Below are 10,919 nucleotides of genomic sequence, written 5' to 3' on the forward strand. Positions count from 1 at the left end.
GACTGAGCTCCCAAGGTCCCAATGAGGAGCAGATGGAGGGAGAACACGAGCAAGGATGTCAGGACCACGGGGGGTGCACCCACCCACTGAGACAGTGGGGTCTGATCTATTGGGAGCTCACCAAGGCCAGCTGGACTGTGACTGAAAAAGCATGGGATAAAACCGGACTCTCTGATCATGGCGAACAATGAGGACTGATGAGATGCCAAGGTCAATGGCAAGGGGTTCTGATCCTAATTCATGTTCCGGCTTGGTGGGAGCCTAGCCAGTTTGGATGTTCACCTTCCTAGAAAATGACGGAGGGGGGTGGACCTTGGACTTTCCACAGGGCAGTGAACCATGAATGCTCTTTGGATTAGAGAGGGAGGGTGAGAGGAGTGGGGGGAGGGGGAGAAGGGTGGGGGGAGGCGGAGGGAAATGGGAGGCTGGGAGGACGCGGAAACTTTTTTTTCTTATTCTCAATAAAAAAAAATTAAAAAAAAGTTAAATAAAGCAAAAAAAAAAGAAAAACAAAGAAATGCATCTCAACCTCTAAGACAGACTCAGAGTCTGGGTTGAGACTCTGAGTCTCAGAGTAAAGGGTTGAGAAAAAACATATCAATCAAAGGGACCTAAGAAACAAGCGGGTATAGCTATCCTAATATCTAACAAAATAGACTTCAAGCTAAAATCAGTCAGAAGAGACAAAGAAAGTCATTTCATATTAGTCACAGGAAAATTCCATCAAGAGGAAATTTCAATACTGAACATTTATGCCCCAAATATAAGGGCACCCTCATTTGTCAAAGAAACACTAATAAAGCTTAAATCGCATATTAAACCACACACACACTCCCTTCTCTCCACTGAGCAGGTCTGTAGTGAGGAGCAGCGGGCAGTGTCCGGCTGCCTGTCTAGCTTAACCCCCAAAATAACCACATGGAAATTGTATTAATTAAATTGCTGCCTGGCCCATTAGCTCAAGCCTCTTATTGACTAACCCTCACATCTTGATTAACCCATTTCTATTAATCTGTGTGTTACCACAAGGTCGTGGCTTACTGGCATAAGTCTAACCAATGTCCATCTTAGGCAGGAGAAGCATGGTGTCTCTCTCTGACTCTGCTTTCTTCCTTCCAGAATTCTGTTCTGTCTATTCCACCCAACTAAGCGCTGCCCTATCAAAGGCCAAGGCAGTTTCTTTATCCAACCAATGAAAACAACACAAATAAGGACAACCTCCTACACCACAGGTCAATCAGACAAAAAATGAACTGACAAATAAGAGAACTAACAGATCTTATGACTCAAATGGACTTAACAGATATCTATACAGTATTCCATTCAAACAGAAAAGAATATACCTTCTTCTCAGCAATGCATGGAACCTTCTCAAAAATTGACCAAATACTCAGTAACAAAACAAACCTCCACAAATACAAATAAAGAAAAAATGGAATAATCCAATGTACCTTATCAGATCACCTAGGTTTAAAACTAGAAGTCAACAGCAATACTAATTCCAGAAAACCCACAAACACATGGAATTTAAACAATGCTCACCTGAATCATCAATGGGTCAAGGAAGAAATAAAGGGGGAAATTAAAGACTTCCTAAAATTCAATGAAAATGGCCACACAACATACCCTAATGTGGGACACAATGAAAGCAGTGTTAAGAGGAAAGTTCATTACAATTCCTACATAAAGAAGCTGGAAAAATCCCACACTGGTGAATTAACAGAACATTTAAAAACTTTAGAACAAAAAGAAGCAAATGCACCTCAGAGAACTAGACTGAAGGAAATAAAGTAAAAGCTGAAGTCAACAAATACTAACAAAGAAAACAATACAAAGAATCAGTGAGACAAAGAGTTGGTTCTTCAAGAAAATCAACAAGATAGACAAACCTGTATCCAAATTAACAAAAAGGAAGAGAGAGAATATCCAAATTAACAAAATAAGAAATGAAAATAGGGACATAACAACAGAAACAGAAGAAATACAGAGGATCATCAAGTCATATTTTGAAAACCTGTGTTCCACAAAATTGGATATCTTATAGGAAATGAACAACTTTCTGGATAAATATCACTTACCAAAATTAAATCAAGACCAGATAAGCAAATTAAACTAAACTGCTGAAGAAATAGAAATAGTCAACAAAAGGCTACCAACCTAAAAAAGCCCGGGACCAGATGGTTTCAGTTCAGAATTATATAAGACTTTCAAAGAAGAACTAATACCAATACTCCTCAAATTATTCCACATAATAGACACAGAGGGAACATTGCCAAACTCTTTTTATGTGGCTACAATTACCCTGATTCCCAAACCACAGAAAGACATTACTAAGAAAGAGAATTACAGACCAAACTCACTCGTGAACATTGATGCAAAAACAGTAAATAAAATACTGGCAAATAAATCCCAAGAACACATTAGAACCATCATCTAAAATGATCAAGTTGGATTCAGCCCACAGATGCAGGGGCGGTTCAACATACTAAAATCTGTTAATGTAATCCACCATATGAACAAGGTGAAAAATAAAAACCACATGATTATCTCATTAGATGCCAAAAACAGCATTTGACAAAATACAGGATCCCTTCATAATAAAGGTCTTGGAGAGAGCAGTGATACAAGGAACATACCTAAACATAATTAAGGCAATATACAGCAAGCCAACAGCTAACATCAAACTAAATGGAAAGAAACTCCCAGTTATTCCACTGAAATCAGGAACAAGACAATGTTGTCCACTCCATATCTATTCAATATAGTTGTTAAAGTCCTATCTAGAGCAATAAGACATCAAGAGGAGATGAAGGGAATACAAATTGGAAAAGAAAAAGTCAAACTCTCGTTGTTTGCTGATGATATGATAGTTTGCATAAGTGATCCTAAAAGTAATACCAAGGAACTTATGACTCATAAACACTTTCAGCAATGTAGCAGGATACAAGATTAACTCAAAAAAATTAGTAGCCCTCATGTACTCAGATGATAAAAGGGCTGGGGAAGAAATCAGAGAATCAACACCATTCACAATAGCCACAAATAGCATAAAATATCTTAGAGAAACTCTAACCAAACAACTGGAAGACTTGTGTGACAAGAACTTTAAATCTTTGAAGAAAGAAACCAAAGAAAACACTAGAAAGTGAAAAGATCTCCAATATTCTTGGGTAGGCAGAATTAACATCATAAAATGGCAATCTCACCAAAAGTAATCTACAGATTCAATGCAATGCCCATTAAAATCCCAGCAAAATTCTTCACAGACCTTGAAAGAAAGGTACTCAACTTCATATGAAAAAGAAAAAAAAAAAAAAAACAGCATAGCTAAAATAAACCTGTAAAATAAAAGTACATCTGGAGGCATCAGAACCCCTTACTTCAAACTCTACTACAGAGCTACAGTACTGAAAACAGACTGGTGTTGGCATAAGAACAGACAGGAGGACCAATGGAACTGAATAGAAAACCCAGGTATCAATCCACACATCTTCATGCACCTAATTTTTGACAAAAAAGCAAAAAATATCAAATGGAAGAGAAGAGGCATATTTAACAAGTGGTGCTGGCATAACTGGATTTCAACATATAGAAGAATGAAAATAGACCCATATCTATCACGATGCACAAAACTCAAGACCAAAGGGATCAAAGACCTCAACATAAATCCAGCCACACTGAACCTTATAGAAGAGAAAGTGGGAAATACATTGAATGCACTGGCATAGGAGACCCCTCCCTAAATATAACTCCAGCAGCACAGACACTGAGAGAAACAATTAGTAAATGGGACCTCCTGAAACTGAAAGGCTTCTGAAAAGAAAGGACATGGTTAACAAGACAAAATGACAGCCTACAGAATGGGAAAAGATCTTCACAAACCCCACATCAGACAGAGGTATGATCTCCAAAACATACAAAGATCTCAGGACATGGGACACGAAAAGATTACATAATTCAATAAATAAAATGGAGTACATGCCTAAAGAGGGAACTCTCAACAGAAGGATCTAAAATAGCTGAAAGACACTTAAGGAAATGCTCAACATCCTTAGTCATCAGAGAAATGCAAATCAAAACAAATCTGAGATTCCATCTTACACCTGTAAAAATGGCCCAAATCAAAAACACTGATGACAACTTATGCTGGAGAGGTTGTGGGGTAAAAGGAACACTCCTGCATTGCTGGCGAAAATGCAAGCTGGTACAACCCCTTTAGATGTCAGTGTGGCAATTTTTCAGAAAATTAGGAAACAACCTATCTCAAGACCCAGCAATACCACGTTTGGGTATATATTCAAAGGATGTTCAATCATACCACAAGGACATGTGCTCAACTATGTTTATAGCAGCTTTCTTTGTCATAGCCAGAACCTAGAAACAACCTAAATGTCCCTTGACCGAAGAATAGATAAGGAAAATGTGGTACATTTACACAATGAAGTACTACATAGCAGAAAAAAAAATAATGAAATCTTGAATTTTGCAGGAAAATGGATGGAGCTAGAAAACATTATTTTGAGTGAGGTAACCTAGATACAGAAAGACAATTATCACATGTACTCACTCATAGTTGATTTTTAAACGTAAAGCAAAGAACACCAGCCTACAATCTACAATTCCAGAGAACTTAGACAACAATGAGGACTCTAAGAGAGACTCACATAGATCTAATCTACATGGGAAGTAGAAAAAGAAAAGATCTCCTGAGTTAATTGGGAGCATGGGTATCTTGGGGGAGGGTTGGAAAGCGGAGAGTTGAGGCAGGGAGTGGAGCAGAGTAAAATGTAGAGCTTAATAAAATAAAAGTCTGTAAAATAATATATTTGTTTTCTTTCAAATTATACACTGCTGCACTATGGAAATCAATGTAAACACAAGAAGAAATATAAGATAATATTTTCTAAGGAAACATCCCATAAATAATTATTTTTCACATTTAGTGAGAAAACAAGAGGGAGAGAAACAGAAACAGAAAGAGACATGCAGAAAGAATCACAGAGAGACAGAGACAGAGGTGGAAACAGTCAGAAATGGAGACAGAGAGAACTGTTAAACTTTACAATAACGAAAATAAAAACATGAATTTAATGTGAAAGAACGTTTAAGACTCTCACAGAAGATAGAGATGATAAGAAAGCATTTTATGTATGGAACGTCCAACATAAAATGTCATTAGGGATATGAAAATTGAAGTTAAAATGTATCACTTCTCTACTGATTAGAATGGTCAATGCCAGGGAACATCCCTCCCCCAAAAAAACTTGATAAGAATTCGGAGAACCAAGAACTCTCATTTATTTCTAGTGAAAAATAAAATTATAAACCATTTTATTAAGATTTTTCAAGGTATATCTGGGTACTTAATGTGAGAAAAATAAAAATAAATATACTATATGAAAAGAAAAATACCATAAATTAAAAAAATATTGATGGGGGAGGGGTTTGTCTAAGACATCCCATGTCAGACAGAATGTTCCAGTATCTCTTACTATCTATACATTGTCCAGTTGTGAGTTTCTGTATTAATTCCTCTATACTGTAGGAATAAGTTCCTCTGATGATGGCTAAGTAAGATAATGAACTATATTGAGTAGAGGTGCTGCTACATTTCTTTATCAGAACATTATGATGTGATTTTCAACTGTTATGATGACCTATCTAGTCTCAGGTTCATGGTCACCCAAGTAGTCTCAGCATGGATTCAGTTTCATGGTATAAGCCTTAAATCCAATAATATTCAAATTATGGTTAGTTACTCCTACAACTTTAGTGCCACTATTGTAATTAACATGTGAGGAAATCACATCATCATACTGTATAGAAAAGTTTAAAGCAGGGTTGGTGTTTTTCTTTATCTTTTGGTAGCATTCATACATCCTTCAAACTTGGGAACAGTATTCAGTGGGGATAAAACCTCTAGTTATGCACCAACTTGACTTTTATGTGCTTAAAGAAATATATAGATTTTGTTTTCAGCAACATGGCATTATTATCAGGTTTTGGAAAGCAAAAGCCAAGTTTCCTGAGGTCATGTTGCTCAACAAATCAAATAAATAACATTCATTGCACTAGAGGTTTCACTTTCTGTTGAGAGAAATCTATTTGGTGCTTATCTACACCATTATTTGATGATTATGTTTAACTGCCATTCATGTGTATTTTTTTTCCGAAGCTTCTTAAAAAGACTGTAAGAGACAGTGTGGCTAGACAACACCAAGGAAATTATGGTTTTTAATCACACCAGGACTGCTACACATATGAACTCCCAGAGACTGTGTCAGCATGCACATGGCAAGCACAGTTCCAAGCAAGGTGGAGTTCTAGTGCTGAGAGAGAGAGGCTTTCTCCAGCTTAAAACTACTCACAAGGGAAAGATCAGTTTCCACAATGGAGTCATACTTGGCATAAAAACCAAATTTGAGGGAAGGCATTATATGTCCAAAACAAAACAAACTCAGTGTTATTCTTGAAGATGTTTCTTAATGTTATGATTCTCTTGACTGTATATTATGGTTTCTAATTATGTGCTCGCTCTCTCTCTCTCTCTCTCTCTCTCTCTCTCTCTCTCTCTCTCTCTCTCCCTCTCTCTTTCTTTCTCTCTTTAATTTTGGTTTCAAACTTCTAAAATGTACTGTACTCAATGCTCAAGTAGAATGAAGGGAGAGGAGGGGAGAGCTGTGAAGGGGAGGTAGGGAGGCATCTGAAAGAAAAGCAGCCTTGCAGTTCAGCTGTTTGCAACCTCATAGAACATCCTCCAGTTACTTGGCAGAAGAGGGGGGAGGGTTGAAAAGAAATGGGAAGAAAGAAGAAAATAACTTAATGACACACAGGCAGAAAAGAGAAGGAAATATGACATGAGCTGGTGATTCATGAAGGCAGAGGAGAAGGAAGGGAGGGTTACCATTTTACCTATTTTTTATTGCTTTATAAATGAAACCATTCAAAATTTCCACTTTCTCCCCACCTCCCATTTCCTTCCCACTCCCCCACTCACCATCCATCCACCCCCTCCTAAGAGAGGGTAGGGTACCCTGCCCTGTGGGAAGTTTAAGGCCCTCCCCCCTCCATCCAAGCTTAGGAAGGTGTGCATCCAAACAGACTAGAATCCAAAAAAGCCAGTACATGAAGTTGAGACAAATCCCAGTACCATTATCATTGACTCAGTCGTCTCCAATTGTCAGCCACATTCAGAGAGTCCAGTTTGATCACATGCTCGTTCAGTCCCAGTCCAGCTGGCTTTGGTGAGCTCCCATTAGATCAGGCACACTGTCTTAGTGGATGGACCAACCCCTCGCTGTCCTGACTTCCTTGCTTATATTCTCTCTCCTTCTACTCTTCAACTGGATCTTGGGAGCTCAGTTCAGTGCTCTAATGTGGGTCTCTGTCTCTATCTCCATCTGTCACAAGACAAAGGTTCTATGGTGATATTCAAGATAGTCATCAGCAGGGATGGAGAAAGAAAAGGAGGGAGGGAAGGGAAAAATCAGAAGAAACATTGGGGCAGAGGAAGGAAGGGACACGGAGGCAACTTAATACAACTTGAATAAAACGAGGCAGCCCTGCTGGAATGGTCCCACGAAGGCCCTGGAGTCCTAAGTGCAGTGTGGCACTGGTCTGGCTGTGTTGATGGTGCTGGCTGTTTTTTTTTTTTCCCTGGTGTGAGGAGTCGAAGGTGGGGCATAGTCTTTAGGTAGCCCCCCTCACCCCAAACTCTGAGGCCCCCAATGGCTGGGCAACAAGAGTCTATGAAGAGGCAGTCCATGCAATAGGTGTGGCTGGCTGGCGCTCTGCTGCAGGTGGGTGAGAGCTTGACAGCTTGTCTTCTTTCTGTTGAACCCCCCTACCAACATGGGATGGGACACCACGCAGGTTCAGTTGCTGGAGTATGAGCTCAAAAGAGAGAGAAAAAAATACTGAGACAGTGTTAGTGGTGGTGAGAGGTGGACAAGAACCTGTAGCCCCCACCCTGCCCTCCTCCACTATACTCCCAATTATCCCCTTTGAGAAAAATATATAAAAAAATTAAAAAAAAATCTCTGTATATATCCCTGGTAGGAAACGGGGGTAGGGATGCTGACTCTTCCTGGTGCCTACTCCCCACAAATTAATTTATAGCCCACATCCATGGCTCAAAAACAAAATCTGCAAAGGTGGCACTGGGCCACAGTTCTATGCCTACCCATCCTCTATGGATGCTTAGAAGGCTGACAGCTGCACCAGGCTGAGGCGGCTGTCCACACTGGAGTTATCTGGTCCGGTGTAGGACAGGACCAAAGGCTCTAGGAAGGCCCAGCAGGCAGCCTTATCTTCGAAGGCCAGATTGGCCTCAGGTAGAAGACAGGCAGCACAGGGCAGAAGGTTTTGATGACGGCCTTGAGGGCAGCCGTGTGCTCCCAATCTGCAAACAACTTGTCCACAAGGTAGCCAGATACACAATGTGCATGGCAATAGAAACGGAAAAAAAAAAAAAAAAGAAAAAAAAAAAAAAAAACTGTAGTAGTTGTCCTAGAGCCCAGGCTGACTTCAGTTCCAATGAGTGGAACACACAGTGGTCTGCTTTCAGCTCCCTTGTGAGGTATGCCAACTCTACTGATGTCCCCAGGGTTCTTGGTGAAAATGTAATAGAGGATTTGGTGTACAGTAAAGCACATTGCCTGCCAAATTTTCTGTGTACAGCGACTTGAGTTGCATCTGACACTGGTTGAATTCTTCATGCCCACCCTTCTCCAAGCCAAAGCGGGCATGTGTCTCACACACCTCCACAGTGAACTCTGTGTGGATTGCTTGCACCATCAGGTCTTGTTGAATGGACTTCATCTGTTCACAGGTGAAGGCATAGTCCTGCTTCTCCTTCCAGTGGGACTTGACTATGCACAGAGAGAGACTTCTTCAAAACAGCTACAGGTCGCATAGCTGATGGGTCTGGAGCACAGTTCTTCTGTAGATAGTGCTTTGTGATGTCAGGACAGGTGCCCACAATCTGTAGCTTCTGTCAGTCAGGGTCAGCTCCACTGCTTTCCAGGTTGCTCAACTATAGCACCAAAGCTTTAAGGCACAAGCAGCTTGAGTATCCATGCTGGAAGCAGGGTCTCCTCTTTTGCTCCTTAAGCACACACTCTGGGTCCTCACACTTGAGTGCTGCTATCTTGTTGAGGATGCATTTGGTTGGAGTCAGGTCGTGCTTCTTTCCTCCCTGTACTCTGACTCAGCCCCAATCTGTGTGGACCCCATGACCACCCCGACTCTTGGAATGTGGGTTCCTTTAACAGGAGAAGCAGGCTGCTTGTCTTCCCTACCACCCTGCTAGCTTACACGTGGAATAATCAAACAGAAACTGTATTCATTTAAACACTGCCAGGCCCGTTAGCTCTAGCCTCTTATTGGCTATCTCTCACATCTTGATTAACACATTTCTAATAATCTTTATGTCACCATGAGGTTGTGGCTTACTGGGAAAGATTCAGCGTGTCTGACCTGGCAACTCCACGGTGACTCTCTCTCTCTCTCTGCCCTTCTTCCCAGCATTCAGTTCTGTGTACTCCACCTACCTAAATGATGCCCAATTAAAAGGCCAAGGCAGTTTCTTTATTCAACCAATGAAAGCAACACATATACAGTAGAAGCTCCTACACCACTGCCTAGCCCATTAGCTCTAACTTCTTATTGGTTAATTCTTCTTAATTTAACCCATTTCTAATAATCTGTGTATTGTCACATGACTGTTGCTTACCAGCAAGATTCTAACCAGTGTCAGTCTTAGGCAGGAGATCCATGCATCTGCCACTCTGCCCTTCTTCCCAGCATTCAGTTCTGTCTACTCCGCCTACCTAAGTTCTGCCCTATCAACTAGGCCAAGGCAGTTTCTTTATTCATTACCCAGTGAAAGCAACACACAAACAGAAGGAACTCCTACACCAAGTTCCTATGGCCTACAGGGTGACACTCATTCCCTGAGTAAGAGCTGTCAGAGTCTGAGTGGTAGTCACTTCCCTGGATGTGATGGGTAGGGGAACTGGATGAAGAGCATAAATGTAAATCTGTGCTGGAGGAAAAGTTGTTGTCCTTCATGAAGATGTTGCAGTTGCTAAACATGGTGAAGCTGCTACCCCAGGCTTAGCCAGCAACCCTAGACCCAGGTGTCCCTTGTTGGGATTGGGCACCCCCACCCCTGGTCACCAAGCCTGCCCCCCTGGGAGGGTGAGGGCTACTAGGAGCCTCCCACCCTTTCTTTTTGTGACTTTCAGCCACAGGCTCCCTGGTTAGAGCCATCCTGGAGCTGGGCCTGTAGAATCTCCTTGAGCAGCTTCTCTGTCTGGCCCTTGTCCTCTTCTGACTTGCAGGCAATGAAGCACTGCTCAACATATTCTTTCACATTCTTCCCATTCTGTGGCCAATCATCTGGCTTCCCAGACAGATTTCCCTGCCCAGATGGCTCACTATGGTTCTTGGCTTTCTTCAAGCTGGGCTGGATACCAAAGCTACCTTATTGACCTTCTGTAACAGAGCTGAAAGTGACAACAAAGACCATTTTTGGTTGTTGAACTTGAGACCTCCAGTACCACAAGGGGTGCACCCACCCACTGAGACAGTGGGGCTGATCTATTGTGAGCTCACCAAGGCCAGCTGGACTGTGACTGAAAAAGCATGGGATAAAACCGGACTCTCTCATCATGGCGAACAATGAGGACTGATGAGAAGCCAAGGTCAATGGCAAGGGGTTTTGATCCTACTTCATATTCTGGCTTTGTGGGAGCCTAGCCAGTTTGGATGTTCACCTTCCTAGACATGGACGGAGGGGGGAGGACCTTGGACTTTCCATAGGGCAGGGAACCCTGACTGCCCTTCAGACTGGAGAGGGAGGGGGAGAGGAGTGCGGGGAGGGGGAGAAGGGTGGGAGGAGGGGGAGGGAAATGGGA

At 41.6% G+C, this 10,919-nt stretch overlaps 1 pseudogene; it reads right to left on the bottom strand.

Annotated features, from left to right (window-relative positions):
- Positions 1-8,199: 8,199 nt before the first annotated feature.
- Positions 8,200-10,919, bottom strand: part of LOC126488724 (leukocyte receptor cluster member 8-like) — an 86,495-nt pseudogene continuing 83,775 nt past the window's right edge.

This window comes from Alexandromys fortis, unplaced genomic scaffold, assembly GCF_014885135.2.
Source record: "Alexandromys fortis isolate MF-2015 unplaced genomic scaffold, M_Fortis_MF-2015_v1.1 scaffold_187, whole genome shotgun sequence".
NCBI lineage: Eukaryota > Metazoa > Chordata > Mammalia > Rodentia > Cricetidae > Alexandromys > Alexandromys fortis.